Source organism: Egretta garzetta, unplaced genomic scaffold (genome assembly GCF_000687185.1).
Source record: "Egretta garzetta isolate BGI_Z169 unplaced genomic scaffold, ASM68718v1 scaffold453, whole genome shotgun sequence".
NCBI lineage: Eukaryota > Metazoa > Chordata > Aves > Pelecaniformes > Ardeidae > Egretta > Egretta garzetta.
Genome location: NW_009259175.1, coordinates 1,202,948 through 1,229,672, shown reverse-complemented (window position 1 = coordinate 1,229,672; position 26,725 = coordinate 1,202,948). Strand labels below are relative to the sequence as shown.

Genomic DNA, 26,725 nt, shown 5'->3' with positions numbered 1-26,725 from the left:
GCAAATGAGCACAAAAATGTCTACTTCTAGAAATGGAGTCATCGTGTAATGAAAGGAACAACACTACCAATTTCAGCTCGCACAAACAGAAAGGGTGTTAAATAACTGCAAGCTTTTTCAGTGTCGCTCATTAGATTTGTTTTTAAATTCCTAAGGTATTGGGCATTCATATAAATATACTTCAGATGTTCTGAAATTTTGTGATATGTCTTGTCATATATCATCATGAGTTACACTTTTGGGGTTGCCTATACTCTCTGGAGTTTTAACTATTCTTTTTATTGACCTCAGAAAGTCTATTATCTGCTTTAGGCAGTCTCTACAAAGGTCAGCCTCATGCTCAATCAAATTAACATCTTTTGTCTTGTTTAGAAATTTAGAACATTTATATCCTAAGGACAGCAACATCATCTATCCTGAGGTAATCTGCCAGTGAACAGACCCTCTACATCCACTATCTTTAAGGGGTAGAGAAGGATGAAAGGCTGGAGTCTGATTCCACCTGAGCTTCATACACCTGTGACTGGGTGGCAGAGAAATTATTTTGCCAGGTCTCTGCTATCTGAGAATTCCCTCAAGGCAAGGGATTTCCCAAATAACTGATTACTCCTCTTGGGGCCCCTGAGGACAGAAAGGGGACGCCATAACCATGGACATGTTTTCACAGGGATTTTGGTTGGAGAAAGGTCTGCCACTCTTTGCATGTATTACTCATTAATGATGTGAGCACTAATAGGAGCCGATGCTCAGCCATGCAAGAGCACATGTAGAAAATGGAGCAAGGCGGGGGTAAACCTTGCCTCTGCAGATGAAGAGTAATGCTCCTATCAGTGTAAGATTATTTCATGAATCAGGAACTACAAATCCTATGAACAAAACCATTGTCATTAAATGAAACTCTGCCAGTGTTGTAGCATCAGGATTTAAGACGATTGCCTTTCAACATATCTTATGGGCTGGCTGTTTCCTTAAAAATCAACGCTAGCCTAGGACCTTCTGTAAAAACAAAGCAAGCTGCTTCTCATCTCTCAGAAGACATCAAATATTTATCAAAATCTTCATTTATTTAGTCACCCACAGAGAACCACATACAGGAGATCTTAGTTGCTGGTTTGACCTTGACTATTTAACGAGATTTATAATGATGCCATTGCAGCAAACAGAGCCCAGCAGAACAAATGGAAGGAGCCACTGCACTAAGATCTCTCATCTTCTATGAAAGCAGCAGTGGGGGAAAAAGGTAATATTAGATGAAGGAAACAAGCCTCAGCATGTGGGATCAACATATGGTGGCACCAAATATTAGATGCCAAAAGGAGAACTAATGCTATTTGCTGGCCTATTTCATGCCTTGATTTTTTCTGTGTAAGCCCTGGGATGCATCAGAGGGAACCTGTGTGCTGTATGGCAGCTGGTAGCAGAAAATTTGATATTACTCAAAATAAAAGGTATTCGAGTAGCTTCTTCCCTTCTCTTGTGTCTTTGCTATTATTTATGTCTGTGCAAAGCACATATATTGTATTCACAAAACACAGCCATTTTGAGATGCTTTTTTTAGAAGTAAATGTTTATCTAAGGGTTATGGCAGTGAAGGAAAAAAACTCTTTCCAAAAGTCTTTCCAAAAGCAGCAGACAGTGTTAGAGGTCTATTAAGCGTGACACCACATAAAACTGCAAGATGCGTCTCCTGCTCAGAAGGCAGGATTACACTGTGTCCATAACTCTCCATCTGGGGAGATTGCAAGGAAACCAAACATAATTATGGTCTCTTGGGATTCTTTATTGTACCAAGGGACAGAGTTTACAGTACATAAGTACAGAGGGAGTGGGATGCTTAGCCTAATTTCTTCTTTTTTAAGCTTCTTTAGGAGGAGTATCTGTCACAATCCTGCATGTGTCTTCACCCCAAAGTTTTCACCAAAGTTTTCAGAGGTGAGCATGGCTGCCTGCTGTCCCAGTTCTCTGCATATCTAATCACTGTGAGAGGCAGAGATGCCCAGCAATGTCATATTTTATACATGCTAAAATACATTTCAGATGTTGAAGGCTTTTAAAAATAGGCATTGTTGTTAGATAGTTAAGTCTAACTGCTCTTTGTATTCACCCATACAGATGCCCTGTGTCATGTAGGTCTCTTGGAAGAATTGCATATGAATGAGAGATGTGGAGGTGGAAAGGTTAACTGCTTTATAACTCAGGTCAAAGAGGCATTTTTGTGAATGGGAAGGGCTGGGTTAAAGAAAGTTCACAGTCTGATATGGGGAAAGGGGACCAGTATCTCTGAGACATCCACATATGTTTAGGACAAGCAATTAATAAAGATTTCCAAGAAAAAAACAAAGGTTTATTTTTCAGAAAAAGACCAAATAAACTGATTTTTTAAAAAAAATCCGCTTTGATTATCAGTTTCATTGAAGAATGCCTCTAATCCAGAGGTAGTTCATTGAGAAGTGATGGTGAAGGGGAATTCACACGTTGGCTATCTCCTCTAATCGCTCCCCCGCACTGTGTGAACAACCTCAGGGCATAGCATACTGCCTAAACCAGATGAACACTCCCTCTCTATCTGACTGCATAGCCAGGCACACGCTACTAAAAACATGTTTTTAATGGCCAGAAAGTTCGCCTTCAAAGGGGAGTAGTAAACCAACCTGTAGGCCATGCCTAACCCGTAGGAAGTTGGCGGACTTCCCAACAGGATAAACCAAGGGCACCAGGTGTAGACTGAGAGCATCCAGCTTGGAGTACATTCACTTTCCAGCCTCTCTGTGCAGACCCATCTTCATCCTTTCCTGTTGAGCCGTTCCCCCTATAGCAGGCCCCTTCTCTACTGCTAGCACAGCCCCTTCCATGCTGCAGTACCAAATTAACACTGACCTTTTTCTCCAAATCTGTTACTTCTGAACCCACTGTATTCAGCTGGGGGAGCATATATGTATATGTGTGTATATATATATATGGTTTATAATATAACATAATATTATATATTATATATTATATATTATATATTTTATATTTTATATTTTATATTTATATATTATATATTATATATTATATATTATATATAATACTGGCAGCAGATCACAGCATTACTGGGCTATCTGAGAGGAGAGTTTTTCCTCCAGGCCAGCTCATGTCATTTGATAGTAACTCCTTTAGCCTGTTCCTGGGCAAATCGGGATGATTGCAGTCAAGGGTCTACCATGTTCTTGCTGCTTTTGAACAGGACTGGAAGTAACACTTCTAAGAAGCCCCTTTTGTGTGTGGGCTGTAACTTCTTACAGGCACAGGCAATACAGAGGGTAAAAGTGTGCTTTGTATGTTCTTTTTCCTTGCATAGCTCTGTAAGCCAAGCCAAGCCAGAGATTTTTTTTTATTCTTGGCCAGCATAGTTTCATGGCAACAACTTTTCAACAAGCATTACCAGAGATATATTATTTCTTCTGCAGTAGAAATTGAAAAAAGGTTTCCATTGTAAAAGAGTTTTTTACAATGACTTTTAATCAGATTTTTTTCCCTGATATCCACCTAGCAGCCCAAGTTGATTCTCTCACCAGAATAACACCATTGTGGCTTTGCCTTCATGTTACATTCACTGTTTATATCTCCATGGACATTTTGCAAACAAACAAAAAAATAATTTGATCATATCTGTCTGTATTCAGTGGAACTTAGAAGTGCACTTAAGAAGGAAGACTAAAACCTGTTTTTTAAACGTACTTCTATGAGCTGGAGTTTTTTTCCTGCAGAAGAAAATATTCCTAGAAGACAGGTGGTATAAAATAAAGCAAATATATACTGGTGTACTATCACAAACTGCATGAAGCAGTTAATAAGAGAGTTTATTAAGAGAACTTTTATATGCAACTGCCAGGGCCTAATGGTGCAAAAATATTGAAATAAGTTTCCTTAGTTAAAGTGTCCTCTGTACAGTCTGGATAATAACTCTTAGGCCGAAGTTTATTGACAACATGTGGATATTCTGATGGATTTGATAGTCCCTCATGAGATCTCTGTATAACATTCTCCTGGAAAAGTTTTCTTGTTGAAATGTTTTGGTTGTCAGCCCAGCGGCAGAGATCCTCTGGAATCTAGCAATAATCAATGTGATCAGCTGCATTGTGTATTATCTATTGTACAAATCACCCAGAAGACTGAAATCATAGTCAAAGAATGGAATATTTAGATTAGGCCACCTAAATCTTAATATATCTTCAATATATTTGTTCTTGACTTCGTATTATGCATTTCCAAAAAAAATGTAGACACACTTGCTACTTTTTAAAGCAGTGAAGTGGTGCAAAGATATATCATTGGTAAAGCTTGACTATAAAGCTAGCTTCGCTTCTTGAGGAATTCAAAAGGACAAGCAAAGACTTTATGGCTTGGGCATTCATTCTCCTTTCACCTTTATAGTACACAGAGATAAAGGAGGCAGTTACATTGACATTGCAATGGGTAATGACAATTACCTCCCCATGCAGCTCTTGTGCAGCAGAATAACCCTAAGGTTTGAAATCTGAGGAAGAATGCCATGGGGTATTCCTGTTACTGACACACAGTAGGCAGTGTTATTTTCTGGTTTTACAGGTGAAGGTGCCAGACTTTTGTTAAATCCATTCATTTCCAGGAATGGGAAGCCCTTGGAGGCTGTTCCTCATGGGACAGATGGGAGAGACACTCACACATGCAGCTTCCCTCGAGCACCCTCTTTCTCCCTCTTTTCCCTCCTGTTCTGACATAAAGCCAAAGGGTTTCAGGGATCTGAAAACTTTTTTATTTCAAGGGCCTAACCAGCACATGTACACCCCTCGACAGAGGAAAGAGACCAGGGAGACCGTGACTGCTTTTCTCTAGACACTGCCATGAAGTAGCTGGATTTTGTTCAAGACAGTGACTGCCAGGAACTCACAGGATCTAGCCATCCAGCGTAACTTACACCCCATCAGCAATGCATAAATTACAAAATGCCTTAGCTCATCCCTGTATTTGACCTAAATTGCCCACACCCTTTGCACATATCTCAACTGTCTTCTTAGAGTCTCCCACGAAATGGGGGAAGGGAAGATTATAGGCTGGCTTTTCCACAGGAGAACGCAGTATCATATGACTTAGCAAGCTCTGAGAACATGTAAGGACGTATCACATAATAATCGCCTATTTGAATATTTCCATGAGAACATGTCATCCCAGCTGATCCAGAATCCTTCCTTTGGGGGAATGCAAGATCTCAGCCCTCTACAGAATGAAAGAAAATCAGTGGTAGGGCAAAGCAGTGAGTAAGCCAGCACTTTTGTCAACCCACAACAAATTGAAAAATGACTACATTTTCTGAGGTAAATCTGATTTGGAGAACAAATTAAGGAAAACCAGAAGCCTCCTTAAAAAAAAAAAAAAAAAAAAAAAAGACAAAAGCGAAACCTTTGTTTGTTTGGCTTTTCAGTTTATTATTTTAAAAAGTTCCATAAACTGTGAGTTTTTCATAGCTGATAGTTCCTTGCATCCTGCTGCTCTTTAGTTCCCAGGCTAGTTCTATCGCTGGGTGAAAAAGAAAGATATCTTAGAGCCAACACTGCTTTGCACAGTGAGTCACAAGCTGGAATAGCTAAAAAGAGCTCCGCAATTTATTCCTGGTCTTAAATGGGAACTGACTTTGATTCTTTTGATCAAACTGCTGCTGGAAACCTCCCTTTGTGAGCCATCATTAACACTTTTCGTCTTCTTGTGTAGTTCCCTTGATGTTATTACAAGCGATAATCACTGAATTAGGGAATCAAATGCATATTTGAGGGAATCAAGGACATCCAGAGCATTTCAAGGTGACTTCCACTTAGTGAACGAACTGATTCCAGATAACATAGATTTCATGAAATTTTAGATAGAGTTGGCAGTTCAAAGTCCAGTGTGTTCAGTTATAGGGGATAACATATAGAAAGCAGCCTGTCAAGAAGGGAACAGACTGATTCAGTGAGGCATCCTTGGAAGCAACAGAATCAATGCCATTCCATCTCTCTAGATCAGGTAATCTCAAGTAGTCACAGAAGAGTGACTAGAGATGTGCTCACATTGATTATAGAATCATATCCATTTATTAGGACATTTGAAGGGAAATAGAACCTCCAAATTACCTGCCTATCAGAACAATTAAAATAATTCTGGGTTGTGGGATTGATGTAGCAGAGTTTTTTCATTATAAACATTGCAAAGCCACCCAATACACTTAGTAGAGTGACTCTAAATGCATAGCAAAGTACCAAGACACATTAAAACTATCATCTTTTCAGGTTATGTGTTCCCTTATATCATTAATTTCTTAATCTATTTTAAATCTACCCACTCACTGCTAGTCTGCAATACTTCTTCAGACAGCTTCCCATTTATAAGACCGTGTCCTGAGAGCTGACATCAATGGAAAATGCAAACATTCAGTTCTTTGCCAGATTTAGCTGCACACTGCTCAACAGCCTCTTAGAAAACACGGCATTTTTTTTCCACTACAGTTACTTTGCTTAGTAGATGGCATACTTCATTCTACAAAATTCCTAGAATGTCAGCTTCTAGTCCTGGGATAAATTCAGTATCTTTAAGAAAGAAACAGTGGCAGGTTAGCGACTCTGCAAACGACTGAGTAATAGAAAATGAAGTGTGGATAAACTTTATTATTTTGGCATTCGTGAGAAGTGAGTAAACTCCCCAAATTAGAAGTGAGGAATAAACTCCACTAGAGTGGGTTCACCCTTAATTTAACCTCTGACTCCAAATATATAAACCCTTTTGTGTTTCCTGCAAGGAATCCAGCACGTTTCCACATAAATTCCTCTGCTGACCACACTTCTGCCTCGTGCTCTTCACCAGCCTTCAGAAAGTTTAAAAGATTATTTTTCAGATATCCTCACTCCCCAAACATCCCGCCCTTCAAAGACTATTTTATATTCATCTACTCTTATTTTGTCAGGAAGAAGAATAAATGCACATTGCAGATGTGGTGTTCCTTATTTTAGCTAGGGCCTCCAGTAGGGATAAACGTGCAAACTGGAGCAGAGTCCCAGGAGACGGTTGCCTGCAGTTTGCCAAACAGGGCTGTATGCAGCACAGATGATTCACCCTGCTGATGCTGAATGTTTCTCAAACTCTGGAAAGCAGTCAGAAATGGCATGGCAGAGGAGCAATTAAAGGTAATATTCTTCTCTTTGATACACTATTTTCATATGGAACTGAATCACTCACTTTCATATCGTTCTGAAGAGCTGAAATGCTTTGTTGAAGTTAATTTTCTAAAAGACAGTCTTTTTTTTTAAACAAACAGTTTCTTTTCTTTCAATATTTTTTTCATTTTTTACAAGGACCTGTTTGTCTCCTCTTCCCCTGAAAAGCTGAATAAACACTGAAAATGTCGAGCTCTGCGTGTGAATACTCAGAGTCGTGGCTAGGAAAGAGTTCCTTTCATGTGCGTGACTGCAGACAGTCCTCTCCCATGGGGACTTGCGGTCCATTTGTGGTCACATAAATTTGTGACTGGTGACAAAAGTCTTCTATACCTAATCACCAGCTTGAATGGCTTCAGACCAGTTAGCCATTCAGTTACATACAACATCCACTGAGAGGGCTCGCCTGAGAACTTAATTGGTGCCTAAGTCTTGTTTGACTAGACTATAAATACCAGCTCCCATTCAAGACTTCAGCTCCCTAGATTCATGTTACCTGAAGGGCAGTGTAAATCTGGCCATAATCTCTTGTGACGGCTACATCCATTGAAATAATGACACTATGAATCACAAAAGTAAAACCTGTATGTGCAAGAAGTGGAGTTTTCTTGGCAACTGACCCACTGAGCTAACACTCACCTCTGGAAGATGTCCAGAAACCTTGACATATTAGCAACAATATAAAATAGCAACAGTTCTTATGTCTTTGCTTCCTGAAATACAGACATCTACAGTGGAGACTGAAAATGTGAAATCCGGAGCCAGGCTCACAAGGAAGTTTTAACTCATTATTAAAGGACCCAGCTGGCAGGATACCTCAGCCCCGAGTTATGCAGCTAGTTGCATGCATTGCTTCACATGCAATGCACGCAAAAATGTGGGCTCCAAGCATACAATTCCCCCAAATCCAGCAAGCTAAACAGGTGGCACATGTTAGCCAACAGAAACTGATAAGATTTAGATCACATCTCTAGACTGTGGGGAGTCCCCTACTCCCGTATTTATTTCAAACTACCCAACTTCACCTTGGTGTGAGGCCCTTTTGCCAGTCCATCCCACAAAGTATGGCCTTAGCAGTGGCTCTCTTCCATAGGTGGACTTATCTGAGTATTTATGCAAAAAAAAGTGCAACTAGAATAGATTAATTCCTGTGCTATAAGGTGGTTGAACCTACATTTTCCACTCCCAAGCCACTGGAGCCGATGATACCCTGGGATAGAAAAGAGAGGCTTCTTCTCAGTCGCTTTTGTAGAAGCAATATCCATCCTTGTAGAATCATTAAATATTCCTTGTGCCCTAGAAAAAAGACAGGAGTGAACATGTCACTACAGCTCACTGCTTTCTTATGATCGTCATCTGGGAGAAGAGAATAATCTCACTTTCTGCTCTCTCCTCCAATTAAAAATTTAAATATTTGAAAAGAAGTACTCTGCTCCACAAGAAACCTAAGGCTTAGCCACTTAGTGTTAATCTCATCTTGTTCTTTCTCCCTTCCTCTGACCTAATGAATATTTAATTATTCCCTGGAAAGTGCAAGTTAAGAGAACTCCAGTCTACTATCAGGTACTCTCTTAGAAAATGTATTCTAGGTCTTGTTCCTCCTTCTGTGGTGGCTCAGACTCTTGAAAGTTATTACAGCTCTGAGGCACTGCAAGTGCCACCAGCCCCTATATTTTCTACAGGGCCTTTTCTAATAGATGTGGACTGAAAATATTTGTCATTTGAACAAGAGAGATGGAGAGGACCTCATCTGAAAAGCCTGAGGGAGTTTTGCATCAACTGGCTCCTGTGAACTGAGTATTAAAAATGGGGCATTTCCAGCATACTCAAAGGTAAAACTTTAGGGACTTTGCTAATGAGCACATAAGTGACTGTGGACTTGGACAATTCTAAAATAAGGCAAAGCAAAAGGTTGCGTTTTGATGACTAAACTAGCAAAGAGAAGCTGAAGTCCCAGTTTATTTCTTCTGTACTTTTCAGACTGAGAGTCTTACGTCTTCCGGAGACCATAGCTTTCTTATGCTCAGCATTGCAATGACATGCCAGGGATTGCATGCAGACAGCAAGGGAGACCGACCCAGGTGTCATCTCTCCCTGGAATTGCCACAGATTGCTCCCGGCTGTCATCGTCTGCACCTCACACGTAAGGCACGTGTTATGAGATAGGGAGGACGTGTGGGGCTGTCCCTGCCTCGCTGTGTGAGGCAGCCTGATAGACCAGGTCAGAGAGGGCCTGCAGGCACCTCTCAGACTGTGGCAAATTTTGCTAGGAGGAGCCACCATAGCACATTAACACATCTAAAGAAACACTGACACTTCCAAGAACCTTTCCCCAAATGCCTTGAGGAGTTTAACCAGCAGTTTCATACTCTATGTCATGATTGTATTACAGGAGAAACTCTGAAAATAGCACATCTCTTTTGATCCTGCTGCCAAAGGAAGAGATGGGATATCTGGCAGCAGAAAGCTGCTGGTTCTGGCAGTAGGAGCACAGCCAGGAGAGAGGCAGGAGTCAGCACTTGCACTGGACATCAGGGCTCTAAGTTGACTTTATTCAGCTCAGACTTGTGACATGCAATTAGAGAGGGGCACTGAAAATTTGCCCCCAGAAACGCAGCAGTGAGAAGATTACTTGAATAACAGGAAGTTCATTGACCCCCTGTACACTCACAGTGTTATAAATATGAAGTTTATACAGCAAGAAAGGAGTTTATGCAACAGGAACTGTAGCCAGAAGAGATCCAGCTGGTCAATCTCAATCAGATTCATAGAACAGCAGAAATACAAAACCCTGGAAGACCATCTGCTCTAGTCCTTTGGGCTGAAGCTGATCAACGGTCTACACCAAGATAATTCCTGACAGCTCTTTGTCTAACCCATCCTAAAAATGTCCAGTGAAGGAGACTTCACAACTTCCATAGGAGAACACTTTTGGTGCTTTAACAGCCAAACAGAAGCCTTCTCTTATCCTCAGTGAGGTCACTTTTGGTGAAATTTAAGCTAGTTTATGTTTGTTCTTACCCCATTGGCCCTGAAGAACAATTTAAAATAATCTTCTTTGCAATAACATTTTGTAGCAACGGAAGGGACAAAAATGTTTCCCATCTTACTGGGATCGAGTAGAAGGAATAATTACCCCCCACATCATTGTCAGCTCTTGTGAATGCAATCTAGAGTAAGATTTGCCTGCTTAGCTACAGGGTGAGATTTTTTTTTAGTCACACTTAGTCTGTGATCTACTGCAACTGCATTTTTTTTTCTGGTATCCTATAACTAAAGGAAAACTCAAAAATCTTGCCTTCCCCTGAAACAAATCTTGCATTCTGGTTGCATTGTGTCATTAATTAGCCAGGAAATAAAACTGCTAGTCATTTAACTTTGTAGTCTAAGGAAAAGCAGAAACCACTAGAAGTATGCAGGGTATACACAAATCCTTAATCTTTCTAGAACAGACTTGCTCTTCTCTCTCAAGAATGGAGCTCCCCACTGTGCTGGAAACTCAGCATAAAGTGTTATGAAAATCAAAGGGTAAATTTGATTGTTACAAAACTTTTATTAAGGCTGAATGAATACTTGGATACTTGCAAGTTATTTATTTATAAAGGAAAATTAATTCATTCATACCAGAGGCATCAGCTTGTTCCTTTTACTTTGGGTAAGCTTAAAGAAATTGTTCCAATATATAGTCCCACAGGAGATCATTAGTCACTTTCTCAAATGGAAACTTCTTCAAGAAAAAAAAAGAATTTTAGACCTTCACTAGCTCAGAGGTTTCAGGAAGAACACATTTCTGCTTCCAGAATCTGCTGTGATACAGAAATAGTCATCATGAACATGTACACACTGTGATTTCCAAACGAATGCAAGAAAAAACCAGTGTAACCAGTAAAAGCATGTTATATTTAAAATAGATTTAAAATAACAATACAGTAACACCTGAGAATCCCGCATTATTTAGTTTTGTGATTAAGAAGTATTCTTACCTTAGTAATATTTTCAATGTGTGGAAGAATATTTAATGACTAAGAATTAATGATCACAAAGACAAAAAAATGATGGCAAAAGGTAAGTTACTATAAGATGGATGGTAATCTTGGAACAACTGTACTGACACTGAAATTCTCACAAAGAATTATATCTCAGATCCCCTGATGAAAGATAAAGAGAATAAAGTTATGTTAAAGCATAAATAATATTTATTCTTCTTCATCTCTCTCTATTACAGTAAATATTCAATTGGACTGAGTCTGTAGCTTCAATGCATTAATTTCTGTATTTTATAGAACTTGTTACTTGTTTTTTAGTCTTCCATTTTTCTTGGTTGCAGAGTGGTATTATAAAACACAGCAGAAGAGAGAAAATAAATCCAAGAATTAGAATGGTAAAATAAGATTCAATTCTTAGGCAAAGTATTTGTTTTATGGTAAAAGTTAAAATAAAAAGTTAGAAATGTCTCTGTTAATCTACATAAGCTATGTAATAAGGACAAAGAATGAAAATGTACAGTCTGAAAGTTGCCTGAATCACCTGTATTTTCTGGCAGGAGACAAACAGAAACAGAGAGAATGAAATAATTAACAACTTACTGAAAAAAACACGTTTGAGAGTGTTTTCATGCCTTGTCAATCATTTTGCTCTCAATAAATAATGGCTATCCACAAGTAGGAGGAGCCTTAGGCAGTTAAAAGTATAGTAGATAGAAATCCTGGTGTTTCTGTTTTTACAGTTATATATCTCAATATTATTAACAGCCATGCTCTATGGTTCATGAGGCCATCTTACAGCTAACCGATGAATATGATGTATTTTAAAATCAAACCCATTATTCAGTTAAAAATCAACCATAAAGATTTCTCACTATCAGATGTTCTGTAAGACCCTTTAACATGGTTCTGTAGATCTTTCCCAGCTCATGTGTGCTACAAGTCTAATAATGTACTGGAGGTTTTAAGAATGGGATTTATCTTCTGGCAGAATTTTGCTTTGTGAATCTATATACATCACTATAATTTAATAAAAATTTCCTCAATATAATCCTGTTGCAACCCCCATTGCAATATAGTCTTGTCATAGCAATATCTTTTCACAGTGAGGAAACAACAGGGTTGAAAATAAAGCTTAGGAAGATCTGAAAGATGTGTTGTTGTTGTGCGAAAAATGGGCTGTCCTCTGTGGTAGCTCAGCATAACACATGGAGCTGAACAGTATCTGACTCACCGTCTTTAATTGCTCAGACTAAAAATAATAATAATAAAAAAAAGTTTCTGATAAATATGATCCAGGATGCAAATGAAAAAATAATTTAAAGGAAAAAGTGAAAGGTTTATTAACTATGCAAGCATCTGTTCATGAGGATTTGGTTCTTCACAGAATCACAGAATGGCAAGGGTTGGAAGGGACCTCGGGAGATCATCTAGTCCAACCCCCCTGCTAAGGCAGGCTCACCTAGAGCAGGTTGCACAAGATATCATCCACGCAGGCTTTGAATGTCTCCAGAGAAGGAGACTCCATTACCCCCCTGGGCAGCCTGTTGCAGTGCTCTCTCACCCTCACATTCAACTGAAACCTCTTATATTTCAGTTTGTGCGCATCGCCCCTTGTCCTGTTGCTGGGCACCACTGAGAAGAGTCTGGCTCCATCCTTGTGACATCCACCCTTGAGATATTTGTATGTGTTGATGAGATCCCCTCTCAGTCTTCTCTTCTTCAGGCTAAACAAACCTAACTCTCTCAGCCTTTGTTTCTCCACCAGCCTGCACTGCTGTTACCGCTGGCCATTTCAGCCTCTCCTGCTCTTGGCCCACCATGCCAGATGATCCCCTCCTGCCTTCCCTCACTCCCTCACCCTCCTAACCCCATGCAAACCCATCTGCCTCCGGCCAGCTTCCTGCCAGGCCATGAAGTGACTTGGCACAGGGATGGCAAGTGGGGAGGACCAAAGCAGTGGGACCCAGACCAGCTTCAGCTGCCCAGACCCAGCAGTTTGGGTGCTTGGACACCCTGCTTTCCTCACTGCTTTCTCCTGTGTCCCCCATGGCTGGTGGATCAGACATCCTGGTCCATCCAGGAGACAGGTGGGGGCACAGCTTGGCTTTCCACTAATGACCATGTTAGAAAACAGGTCGTGTGAATGTTTTATACCTCCTGGTGTCCTAGAAGGAAGTAAACAGGAGTGAGTGGAGGAGATGTGTCTCTTTGAGATGCCTACTCCAACACAAGTAATGGGGCTCTGCTTTAGCCCTAGGAGGTAAAAATGAGATACAGGAAACGGTCAGATGGGCTGGGTCAATGCTGCTCATCTGATGGGCAGACATCCTTCTGCATGCTAACATTGCCACCCTTAAATCTAGGCTCTATGTAGTTCTGCAACATTTTTTTCTGCCTCATAACAGATGCTAATAGAGACCTGCAGGTTCAGTTTATGCTCTGTTCTGGAGTATTGTACAAGCAAAAGGAGATGCAAGCTTAGAAAATGAAGGAATGAAGGAAAAGAAGTATGTCACTTGTTAAAAACTGGATGAGAAATAAGATGGTAGCAATATACCTACAATGGATTTCCTTAAGAGTGGTGGCAGCAACCTTGGCCAGTCTAGAGTAAAGTGAATTCATTAATTTCAGCCTTTTACTTGTTTTACACCAGAAGAGAATCTGGACTCATATCTCCTTCCCATAAAACACTCAATACTGTATAAAATAAAAAGCCCTTTAAAGTTCACTTTCTTGATAGATATGGAGCAATAAGTTTCATCTTTTTTATTTCACTACTGACACTGGGAGACCATGGCTCTGACTAATGATAATTTAAGTAGAGTATGGTAATTTGTATGGAAGCTATTTATGATGCTATACTGATACTGAATAAAATAGTCAGAACCTTCATTAGGCTCTATTATATATCTGAATGCTCAAATCATCGTGTTTGTAATCACAAATTAAATAGCCACGTGAGAGAGTGTGGACTGTAAAGATGGTGCTAATAAAACAGGAGAATATCTCTCGGTCCTATTTCTTTCTTTGACAACCTGCTTTAATATTTTTATTCTTTAATCCAAAATAAACATGAAATTTTCCAATTATCTGGAAGTTTACTTCCATTTCAAATCCTGACAGATGAGGTTTGCTAAATACACACAAAGTGAGCCTGAAGATCGCTAAAGTGTCAGCTCTGGTTAAGGTCCAGACAGGAGGGAAATACTGAATTCTAATCCACAAGTATGAATTCAACTGTCATGGCAGATACACATTTGTATCTATACCCAGATGACTATTTATATCTATATCCAGATGACAATGCCAATGATTGGGCAGCAGGAAGGTAGAAATACAAGAATGGATGGCAGAAGCTGTCCCAAAATATGAGAAGGATCATTGGGTCTCAGGCTGAGAACAGAAAGGGTGCACAGTTCTGGAATGAGAAGTGAACCCAGGGAAAAGGACTGGGCTATGTTATCAAAGGTCTACATGACAGCAGCCACTTGCAATATCTGATAGACAAACTTATTTATGGAAGCACATTATATTATTTATATTGCAATAGTGTTTTACCTTTATGTAACTCCCTAATTCCCCAGCTACTAAGGAAAAGCAAAGGCTCACCCATGCAAGCAAAAACATTACACATCCTGAGTATCAGTAGGTGTAATATTCAGTGCACAAGACACTAAGCTTTAAGCAATTCTAGTAAACAACAATATCTTCACTGAAACTCCTTGGACGAGTACTCAATGATCCAAACTCTCTCAGCAGCTCATATGCTATCGATACACTGAGTAGTTGACTCATGACTGGCTTCCCTCAGACCACTCTAGAGCCCAAAGAGGGACTACCCCTTACCAAAAATCCCAGTTTGTGCCCATGGGACATTTCTGATAGGCTGCATTTCTCCGGATCTGCTCAGCTCATAGGAAAACTTTGAAACAAATTAGTATTCAGTACATGCACTTTCCAGTAAGAAATCTCCCTTTTGCTCATTTTCAATATATTATTTTAGAATTTCATTGCTGCTTTGAAAACCAGAGGTGACAAAGGAGAATGGTAGGGGAAAGGTTTAAAGATCGATCTTCACTATTCCCTATAGAAACCTTACTATTGCTGTTAAGGACATTAATTCCCCAGAAAATTTTTAATTTTCACCAAATTTTCCAAAATGTTTTTACTCAAGAAATTTAACCATGTAGGAAATCCACTGCTGTTGCTGCTACCTAACAATGTTACCAGAATTTGTTTCTTTGCAGGTTGTTACTCTCAGTGACACTGGTATAATACATGGTTTTCATTCAATACTTGGCCTGTGCATGCTGTATTCCTGTGGCATATTCCAAATCATGAGTGAGGCAAACACAGCACAGATTGCAGGCACGGGCTGTATAGGGCTAGAAAGAAAAACACTTGGAAAGTTTTTATTAGGCTATAACACTAATGAATCCTTGAGTTTTGCCAGTTATTGCTTTGTAGAATCCTTGATCAGACACATACACATATATGGACATCTCTTCAAAATCCAAAAGCCTGCTTCTGTAGAGAAGAAAGTTTTGCAAATTACATTGAAGTAAATTTTAAAAGAAATGGGTAGAGTGCAAGCTAACCCATGTAGTGTGAGGGCATGCTATCTTTAAGTCTCAAGTGTTTTGCACGAGGGCATCCTATAAACGATAGACCAGAAGTGAAGTGATAGAAAGTGCAATAGCTTTCTGGCTGATTCCTCGTGGCTGTTCACAAGACTAATTCTGATTTCATATAATGAACCACAACGTTTCCTTCTGAAAGCCCTTTCTTTTCATGTGTAAGTAACACTAAGAAAGTCATCCTTTATTATATATACACAGGCAGCTTTCCATTGTAATTCAACCCATATCCACGTATAGCTAATCAGAACAGCTACTGACTGCATGCATAATTTAGTGATGGATAGAATGCCTTAATGCATTAATACCATTACATGCCAATGTAATATGGGTGAGGATGTAAACATAAGGAGTTTGAGATACATATCCTGCTGGAATTGTTACTAGTCATCAATAAAAATAATCAGAGCACATAGGAAGAAGCAAATTCCTGGAGGAATTCCCGCAGCTCCCCGGTACAGGAAACAGTTAGCAGATATTATGCGCCAAAGGCCAGGTGGGATGGAAACTGCCTTGGCCGATAAGCACAGCATTAGGATTCAGGAGGTAAAAGTTTAATGTCCAGATCTGCCACGGATTAGCTAATATATGGAGGATAATTCAGGTGTCTATTTTGTGTTCTGTTTTCTTCACATGCAAATTTAGGACTGTGCTCGCTGTGGGTAAAACACACTACTGGGTCACTTAAGCACAGCGATCCGTGACTCCGTGCATGCTCAGAGCACTAAAGGCAAGGAGCTGGAGGGTCTGCTACACCCACGCTGCTTTTCTCTTTCACCTGGGAGTGCTCTCAGGGACGGTGTTTATACCCTACATTTGAGGAATGCTCTGGAAACTAAGTAGACTGGATTAAAATCTTCTTAAAGCTCACCTTTTCTGCCCTCCCAATACAGAACACATGTAGTAAATTATTTTTCCCTTTCCCATTTCCAATGCAGAATAGAAGTTATAAAGCTTAAAAAAAAAAAAAAAATCTACAGAAGTTTGGACTTGTAAATTTGCGAACTTTTTTTTTTTTTTTTTGCAAATTGTCCAATTTATGTCATGGGCTATAAAAAAGAGAACATTTCTCCCACGCACTGTAATGCTGACTCATGCACTGCAGGATTACCGAGGCATTGCTTCCCTGGAGGATTATTCAGTTACTCTGGGGAAACTGTAGCATATTTATCCCTCCCTCTTCATGACCATTCATGAAAACGCCTACTGAATATTTTGCTGCTGCAGGCAACCTCTCTGATCTGTGTTCTGGCAGGAAGATGCTTCTCCCCTTCTGGTTTAACTTTTTGAGCTTCAGAAATGTAAATGGCCTGAGAAACATAATGAGCTTTCTATCTGTCCAAAATCTAAAGACAGACCGTGACTAGTGCTTTTGGCTGCTTCAGACAAAAGGCTCCGGTAAAATAATTACCGCAGATTGCTTTTCATTTACTTTAGACCAATGCTGACTGTTGAGTTTCCAGTGTACAAGTTTCAGCAATAGGAAGGCAGCAGTCAGAACAGAAACTTGCCTGTTACAGATGTATGTCAGATACCAAACAGACACAAATTAGGCTAGCACTATTAATTACCTTGGAATGAGTTTGCAATAAGTGTTTGTTTATATTAAGGTTTTGCTCAGTGAACATGAAGAATTCAGACTTACATTAATTGCAGCGTGATTTCTGAGGCTAATGATAACTAGAGTGTTGAAAGAGAAGTGCAGACCATTTCATTTAAGAAAAACACGAAGGAACAAAAGGATTGACTCCTGGAAATTGCTTCTGTTTAAAGCTATCAAAAGTCAGCCTTTGACACATGCTATGAAATGTTTACCACCCTTGTAGAATTAGATCTCCAGCTCTTATGGTTAGGACTTTTTTAAGTGCCCAACACCACAAGCATTCATACATGTGATTATCTTTACATGCACAAATAAATATTCAGCAATGGTGTTGCTAATGTGTACAAAATTATTTATCTTCTTTAAATCCTGAAGGATCAGGAGCTATCTTTGTAGCATAAAGCTGACGTTTATCTCCTCAGGTAAAACTGATTTTCAGTGGTGCTTACAGGCATTTAAAAGGTGCTTTAAAGTGATGCTGACAATTTTACAGAAAATAGAAGGAAAATATTGTTTGTTACGGCAAAATCTTATATTTTCTTTTGGCAACTGCTTCCTCGAACACACCAAGATCAGTGTGATTTGAAAACTACATGAACATTAGACCTGAAGGTTAATTCTAATACTCTGAGCAATCCTCTGTGCTCTTTCTCACTCCTGGACTATGCACAAATCCATCCAATTTCCACTCCCGCCCCTCCAGCCCTCGCTCTCAGGTAAGTGCTGTGGGCATTTTCCTTTTTCCCTTTGCACGGGAAGGCAGCCGGCCTCTTCCTCCCTGCCCAAAGACCTTGTCTGACATTCGGGCATCTTGGTTGTAAGCCGAGCTGCTGCCCTCCTTCGCTCCTCACCGGGTGCTGACTCCCAACAGCTCCTCCAAGGATATTACAAAAACTGTACTGAAGATCCAGTTAGCCTTAGGCCCTGGTTCAGCCAAACAACGAGGCACAGGTTTAATTTTAACAGTGAAATTGGTTATGCTCTTAAAGTTAATAGGTGTATTATTAGTTCCACAAAGGTCGGGCCTTAATGACCATGCCCTCACCAACATGTAATGTTACACTTGCAGGGAAGTGAAAATAATTTTGAAACTTCAGTATTATTTCTATTCTACAGAGTTCCAAATAAACTGGCTTTCCCTTCTTTTTGTGATATATTTATAGAAAATCTATCAACTTCTCTGGTAGAATAATTTTTAAAATGTCTTATTTTAAATCTCAGTATTTCCCTGGAAATGTGTAAGTACTAGTAATTTTGCCATGAAATTAAGGGCATAAATAAAAACCACCTTAACCATGACATCATTTTTGCATAAAACTTATTTTCATAGGGAGGTCATTTTTAATTTCAGAAAATAATTTTCTGCATAACATTTACCTACAGTATCCAGACAGCTTTCTCCATTTCATTTTCAGGATGCTCAAAAAAGCCAGTGTTCTGCAGAGCAGAAAGTGAGGGGCTGCTATTCCAGACACCATCAGATCCCCTCCAGAGGACAATGAGATACTTATTCAAGATCGCAGCCCACAGTACTGAAGTCAATAGACCTTTGTCATTCATATCAGCTGGAACTGTAAAGTATTTGCTGCTCTGAAGGATTTGCATCCTTCCCTATTCTTTAAGCTACATAGTATGTCCAGGGCATTTTCTACCAAAAGAATTTACTATTTCTTCTCTAGTCTGTTGTAGCATCTTAGAAGGCATAAATGGCAGGTATTTTTCTGTTATTTCTGGGATATTAAGAACTGTGGCATTATGGAAGCACACACATAAAGATTCACTACGATTACCCAGAATGAACTCTGGTCTTCCCTGCTGCTTTTTGCCTAGACTGTTTTTGCCCTATTCTTTCCCCTCAGTTCCCTCCCATTCCCATTGTTGCTATCCTTATGGCATGGTATTTCAGAAGATTACTTTACAACTGACCAGACTAGAAGGTCATCCCTGAACTCTTATAGCCTGTGAAGATTACAGAGAGGTTTTCTTATGCATCAAATTAAAGAGAAAGACTGGCATTTTGATTTAAAAAGAGGCTACATTTTGACTGTTCTTCACACCACACTTAAATTCTGTCACATCTATAATTTTCCTCTGTTGAATAAACCATGTACTGGACGTCAGCTCAGAGTTCAGATGAATCTAAACTTGACTGTATCCTGAATATCGAGTATTTAATATTTTGTCCCCCCCTAAAAGTTGTGCAGTGTCAGCAGTTTTTGTGCTGTGATTGCTGGGTAAGGTCTTGGCTGTATGAAATCAATGGGGATTTTGCCACAGGATTTGGTGGGGTTAAGGTTTCACCTAAGCTGTTTTGTTTGTACCCCCTCATTTTTATTCTGTCATAAATACACACACTATAGGTTTTAGATTTAACTTTCAGATGAAATGCCTTACCTTCTTTGTCAGATAAAAAGATGTTTTTTAAGCTATACAGTGATGACTTTTAACTACTTGAAGAACAGCAAAGGACAAAGCAGGGGGAAAATCTGGATTTGCTTATCTATTAAACTTCAATGCTAGGTATCAGGCTTATTTTCCAGACAGAATTATATTATCACTGTAGAATTAAACAGGATACTTTTAGAATTGTATAAAGTATGGGTATTGATTTTATGTATCATAGCATTATGCAGCTATTGCCTGACAAACTTTCTAGGTATATCATCATGCAATTTAGACAGTTAGCTAAGGTGAGACCAATGGATATCTAAAAAGAATTTTCATTTTTAATAGTCTTGAATGACTACCATGCTACACAGACCATGTCAAAAGAAAGACATCAGGTTTCCTTGGGGGATCAGACACACTTCTAGCTCTACAATGGGGGAAAGCTGCACAGACTTCTTGGAAACTGTCTTTCGGCACCCACTCCAGAGTTTTAAATGCACAAAACCAGCAGGGCTGACAATGAAACTAATGAGGCTTAGGACTCACACTGTTCATAATGCAAAAATGCCCAAAGCATAGTCAGTAATGGGAAGCTGAAACAAATTCACCATAGGGCCAGACTGCACATTTTTCACAGGCAGAGTAATGTAATTAAACTCACTCACATGTGGGACGTTGTTCATATGCAACCTTTACACTCAGGCTAGAGGCCTATGTATTCTACCACCAATAGAAATGGTGATATGCAAGACCAATGCCCACATTTGGCTTGTGTTATGGGAACAGATTAGACAGTTCCTGCTAAGATTCATTTTTACGGCCAGATCTGTGTTTATCAGACTATAGAATTTCAGAAAAGGTGATTTTCCAGGAATATGGATAAAGGGATTATATTCATGTAAAAGAAGATGGAATCCAGCTTGCCATTTCCAGACATTCTGCAAATTTAACACCACAGGAGTCTACTCTCACACTATATCTCTTTATGTGTGTACTTCATGTATGGACAGATACATGTATGTATGTATGTATATATATACACATATATATGTATGTGTAAATGTATGTACGCAGACATGCATATATGTAAGTGTGTGTGCTTAAGGTAAGGCTCAGAGATGTTTCTGGAGCCAGAAAAAGTTTTAAAAATTGCTTTATGTGAACTGATGGCAAAAGCATTTGCTACATGGGTCATACTTTGCACAGCTAGTACTTAGAAAGCCAGCACTGTTTTGGTTTCTTTTCTCGTTCTGGGGCTGGATCAGATTTCTATTTGACACAGCATTGCACTTCCAGTGACTTTGTTTGACAGAGATATAGCATGAGCAATATAGTTGCTGTCTGAGGAAGAGAGCTTGGAGCTGGGTAGGCCCCGTTTTGAATGCTTTTTGGACTAGGCTGGAGTAAAGAAGGACGCTCGTCCATACGCTGCCTTAATGACTCATCATTATAAACAAGATTGGAAAGATACTGAAAACCTCATGAAGCATCCGTAGGAAGCTGACGGTGTATGAAGAGAGTGTTTCACCCATGTAGCTATTAGAATCACAGATCTAAGCCAACCTCACACTCAAAGGAGGACTAAATCGAAAGTTAGACTATGTTGTTCAGGTCCATGTCCAGTCATGACCTGAAAAATCTCCAAGAGCAGAAGTTCCACAGCCTCTTTGAACAACCTATTCCAGTGCTTCACAACACTCACAGGGATTTTTTTTTTTCTTTCTATTCAACCAGAATTTCTCTTGCAGCAGCCTGAGACCATTGCCTCCTCTCCTTTCCCTGTGCACCTCTGAGAAGAGTCTGGCTCTTTTCTGTATCTCCCCATTAGTCACAGAAGACAACGAGTCTCCCCATAGCCTCTTCTCAACAACTCCAGGTCTCTTAATTTGTGCTGGTCCCCTAATCTTAGTGGATCTGTGCTAAGTCTGCAGTCTGTCCATCTCTGTTTTGCACTGGGGAGCTGAACTTCACATAGTTTTCCCAGTTTAGCCTTGCTAGTGCGAAACACTAAAATTTAATTAACTGCACAGATGATATAAAGTCCGAGTCAATTGCCAGGTAAATCCAATATCAGGTTGCAGGTATAAGAGCTGTTAGCAATTTCCAGCACTGAGTCAGCATGATAAGTTTCTGAGAATCTAGTTAACTAAGAAGTGTGAGATCGCACAAGAGAGGTCAACATCCAAATAAAATAAAAGACAAGTTTTTATAATAGAAACCCTTGTTTCTCTATTGACAGATGTGCTAAGCTATTTTTGTTCCTTGCAAGACAGCCATTTCATACCTTGGTGAATTTGAACAAAGTGCTCTTTAAAATTTAAATGTCAGCTTGACTGGAAAAAAATGATCCAGAAGTCACTAAAAGGAAAAGACTGTGATGGATTTTTTTTCCAGTCTTGCCTGCAATTATGATTGTCTTTTAAAAGTCTTTATAACTTAGTAGTAAATGCAAAAGGCACATAGCCGGCATGTAGATGATGTCAAGAGAGGAACTCAAATTTTATGCAGCGACATCTATTTTTTGGTGCAACTCCCTACACAACTATTAAGGTATGAGCAATTTCATGTTGTAAACTTCCCTGATATACTTCTAGTGTTTCAGTCTCTGGCATAACAGGTACTATCACGATGTGGAAATACGCCAGTGCACTCACACTTGATAAACACGTGGTCAGTTGACTTAAAATACAGTTGCTGCACAAATTGATGGTTTACCTTTTCAAGTAGTGATCCTTGTCTCAAATATATTCACAAATGTTGATGCAATCTTTAAAAAAAATAACTGTCTCCTGTAACTTCAAAAGGACAAGTCAATCATTTAATTAAAAAAATAAAAAAATATTCCAACATCTACTCAGCATTCCACTCTTATCCAGTTCTGACTAAGGCAATGGTGGCATTGAATTTGGTTTGACTGTTAGATAGGATCTATTGCCACTAAACCTGCCTTAGAACACCCAGTTTTAAGTTCTGCAGTGTTGCTTTGGAATATTTTGCAGTGCAGTATCAACACAAAAGTGAGCTGCTCACTTACAAAATCATATTTGTGAGGTTCTCTATCCTGAGGGCCAGACTGTCTGGGGAACAGCCAACACAGTTAATGGGGGCAAGGACCCTCCTGCTTTCTAACACAACTGCTCTCAGGGACACACCTGCAATCTCCATGCTCTCCAGAGAGAGTAAGTCAACCCAAGGGAGAAAGGTAAGTAACAGGACAGCAGCACCTCTTTGAGGTTTGTTTTTTCCTGCCCTGTTCCAGGAGATTATTGTCACAGGAAATGGACCAGTCTCTGCTGTCAGAAAGATATAGAGACACCATTATGACTGGCTTGCAATGGGAAGAACTCCGATATACAGAGATCAGCCATAGCTTCTACACCCTTCCAACGCCCTCAAACTTCCTAATTTTTGCAATAGTCCTAAATAGGAAGGCATGTCAGTCGGTGATATCATCCCCTCTCTGTCAGAATAAAAAATGAAGTAAACATGAGAAAGAGAGAAAGAAATAATCCATGGCATGTTTGCAGTATATTTTGAAAGGTCCTATAAGGTTAAGAACGTTATCTGGAAAGCCAGCTGCGCTCCGTTCTCCTCCCTGTTCTTGGTAAGTCCCTTACTCAAATGGAGGACAGGTTGAACCTCGTTGCACTGACGTTTTGAACTTTATCTGCTGGTTCTTATCTCTTCTGCCACGCAAAATATGTACATGAGAACCCTAATTTCTGCACGTTAGCAGCAAGAAGATTAAAAGAAGAAACATGTCTTTCATTCAGCCATTCTCTACAAGCAGGAGACCTGAATGCTAATGAATGAGTACGGTCCAGAATATCAGAGAAGAGTATCAATAGAGCACATGCACCTTCCTTCAACAGAATTAAAGACCCTGCTGCTGCTGCATCTTTCTCAGTGTACACGGTGCAGGATGTCTTCTGTATCAGTTCATACTACACGTCCAGTAACAGGTTGCTGCTCTTATTACTGCTGCTATGTCTAGCAACCCAAGTAATGAGTGAGGCTGTACCATGGTAGGCACTTCCTACAGACATGGAATTGTCTGGCTCAGAATGCACTGTGTAGTCTGTACCAACCAAACAGGTTAATGAAGGTGAGAAGGTGAACAGTACACAAGGAATTGAACACCCGTATGAAAGGTTGGTTGAACCTGGCTTTCCTTGCAGGGTCCTTACCCTGCTGGAAGGATCTCCACTCCCCTGCTTCAACCTCCACTTTGTGACCAAACGGTGAATTCAGGCAGGGGCCCATCATTACCAAAGGGCATCTGGAGCTGGCAGTGAAGAAGAGCTCAAATCTGTCAGCTCAGCAGGCATGCTGCCCCGGCCTCTTCCCTCACAGCCACAGGGTGTTAGCAAGCCACGTACTCATCGGTGGTGAGGTGCTCCCGAATGTTTGTAGAGCTCAGCTTTGGCTACAAGAGCAAACAGAAGCTGGCATGTTTGTGTATAGCCCTCTCACTTGTACATGGTGTGTCTGACTTTTCTTTCTTATCGGCTGAATAATAAAATTAACAGGATAATTGATTTTTCTTTTAATAATGAGTGCAAGGAAAATAAACATATGGTTGTGTTTTTGCTTAATGTTAATTGTTAAGTATTTAGGATCGTTATGCCCTTTGCTTGCTTGATGCAGCACAGTTTGATACTCTTACAGACATGAAATAATCTAGATTCAAGGACAAATAGAAATGTTATTCAGAACACATATACTGGGATCAGCGAAACTTGCAGCTGAACAGGAAATGTAATGTCTCATTCCTAGTGCGTAACGTGAGGCATAACATTATCTTAAGGACTGTAACAGTCCACTACAATGCATGAAAGAACTTTTAATGTTATGCTCTAAGCAAGAAAGGCACAATTTCCAAAGCTCTTCAAATGTCCCACAGCTTAAAATTACCTTAGGTACCAGAAACACAGCATTTTCTGAAGTATCAGTGGAAGAAAGCATTTTCTGTTTCGCAATGGCATTGATAAAGCCACTAGCCTGACAGATGAAAGCATTACCATTATTAGAAATAATACTGTACATAACAGCATGCAGGCTACAAAATACTCAACCACATGTTAAAAACAAAAGCCTCCTTATGCTGACAAATCTACAACCGAAAGAGCCAAGTGGGGTAAGTTCAGTATTTCACTGCTAAGAGAAATGACGATGTATATAGCATTATTGACAACTGCGATGTTTTGGGAAAGGATTTGGCATTACAGAGCTTTTAAAGAGCATGTTGTATTTAGTGGAAGTGAATCTTTTATGCTGATAGATACTGTGTTTCTTTCAGAGACAGGCAAATATTTAGACACTGTCTATTATTTGGAGGGAGGATATCCTTTTAACCAGATACCCTGGAATTTATAAACAAAAATATGAAGAAAATGTAATTTCTGTGGGAAATGTTTGTGCTCCAATGTCAATATTAAAATCTTCACTCTTAAAGGGACAATCAGATACAGGTTTTTGGTTGCAGCTTATTGTAAAGGTTTGGTTGCATAAATTGCATGCAGATTTTGTTACTGACATTACTGTCATTAAAATCCAGTGCAGTCCCACCTTTTTAAAATGTGCATTTTTTAAATTCTTATGATTTTTACCAACATGCACGAATCAATATTTGCCCTGTTATGTTTGCAGTCAGCTCTTAGTTGCAGTATCAGCTTTTCTTCTGGCAGTTAAGAAATTTTGTTAGCAAGTTTAGACGCACAGTGTAAGTGATGGGAATCACCAAGTTAATGAAACTCGGGTTTAATAATTAAATCCTGGTAACTAGAGGGGAAGGTATACTTTAAAAAAAAATTCCTTCAAGGCCGATGGTTATGTAATTGCTATGCAGTTTAAACCCATGACAAATCCTCTGAAGTTGGCTGTTCAAAGTTTTTACTCTGCATTGCACATCAGCTTGGGCACCGTGAAGCACGGGTGTGGGTACTACCCCCCGCTAGTGGTAGCACTGAACATACTGACGTTCAACGGGGCTCCGACATGTTTCTCCCTCGCACTGCAAAAAGTTACTGCTGCCTTACGCTGAAATCTTTGCTTTGGCATGCTTCACTTAATGGCAAATTGCCTGGGTACAGGCAGCTGTGAGATGGTATTTACATTTCAAGTCAAGTAGCACTTATCTGTGCACAAAGGGCTGTGCTAGTGGTGTTGAACAGAGGAAAAAGAAAGAAGGAGTCATTTGTTAATTCTACAAGTTTTTTCTATAACCAAGTAAATTACTTTGAGTGAATGAGTTCACAGCTCTGAGCACATGCGGTGCCACATTAGATAGCTACATGCTGGATCAGTAGCAGTGAACAAAGGGTGGTCTGTTACTTGGTTTATTCCTTCTTTTAGTCAGGTCAGTTTGGCAAGCATTTGAGTTATATTTAATTAAAGCCAATTTAGCAATGACTAATTTTCCTTGTATCTTTTACCATTAGCAAAAATATTCCATTTGCTAAAAAATGTTCTTGGTTGGGAAAAAGGCAATATTCTTTAACTTACCTTCTGCCCTGAGGAGATCCCTTACTTAGAAACTCCAGCTGTGTTCTCAGTAGGCTCAGGTTCATGACTTCTTGAACGTTGTGAAATTACAGAGGATCATTAGAGGATCATTGAACTGCATTATTGTAGTTGCTCATGTTAGGCAGTTTTAATTTGCAGGCCTTGGTGTAGAGGATTGGAGCTTAAGAACAGGGTTGCAACAAAACATGTTATGTATAATGTATAAATGTAGATGTGTCCTTCCTCCTCCTCTCTGCTGTACATGAGAATCTAGTGTAAAATAACAAAGACTCCACTCTTACCTTGGTGCAAGCTCAGGGAAAAACATATAAAAACTGTTTCAAATTTGCAAGTCTCGCTCCTATCAGTGGGAAAATTAAGTAAAAAGCAAGAGTTTTTGAA

General features: G+C 39.6%; 1 long non-coding RNA gene across 1 annotated transcript; it reads right to left on the bottom strand.

Annotated features, from left to right (window-relative positions):
• Nucleotides 1-5,544: 5,544 nt before the first annotated feature.
• LOC118451971 lies at nt 5,545-26,394 on the bottom strand. Its single transcript, XR_004841585.1, has 3 exons — nt 26,324-26,394; nt 10,830-10,932; nt 5,545-8,501 (listed from the first exon to the last, which is right to left on the bottom strand). It is a non-coding gene; the product is annotated as an uncharacterized LOC118451971 (long non-coding RNA).
• Nucleotides 26,395-26,725: the final 331 nt, after the last annotated feature.